Raw genomic sequence first — 394 nt, forward strand, 5'->3', positions numbered from 1 at the left:
GAGGGGGCTCAGGGGACCCCCGGGACCCCCCCAGGGGCTGAGCGGGACCCCCGTGACACCCCCTGGGCCCCCCCAGGCGTGACCACCGGCCCACCTGGAACCTGAGCCAGAGCGAGCCCGTGGCTGGAAATTATTACCCCGTGAACACACGGATCTTCATCAGGGTAACGAGCTGGACACAGCTGGGCACAGCTGGCGTTGGGCACAGCTGGACACAGCTGGGCCACGCCCCTCACTCCTGTTCCCCCCTGAGCAGGACCAGAAGGTGCAGCTGACGGTGCTGACCGATCGCTCCCAGGGCGGCAGCAGCATCCTGGACGGGTCCCTGGAGCTCATGGTGAGCTGGGGACCCCAGGGGGGACACCCCGCGGGAGGGGACACCTGTGACACAGCC

Source organism: Corvus brachyrhynchos, unplaced genomic scaffold (assembly GCF_000691975.1).
Source record: "Corvus brachyrhynchos isolate BGI_N302 unplaced genomic scaffold, ASM69197v1 scaffold1881, whole genome shotgun sequence".
Classification (NCBI taxonomy): domain Eukaryota; kingdom Metazoa; phylum Chordata; class Aves; order Passeriformes; family Corvidae; genus Corvus; species Corvus brachyrhynchos.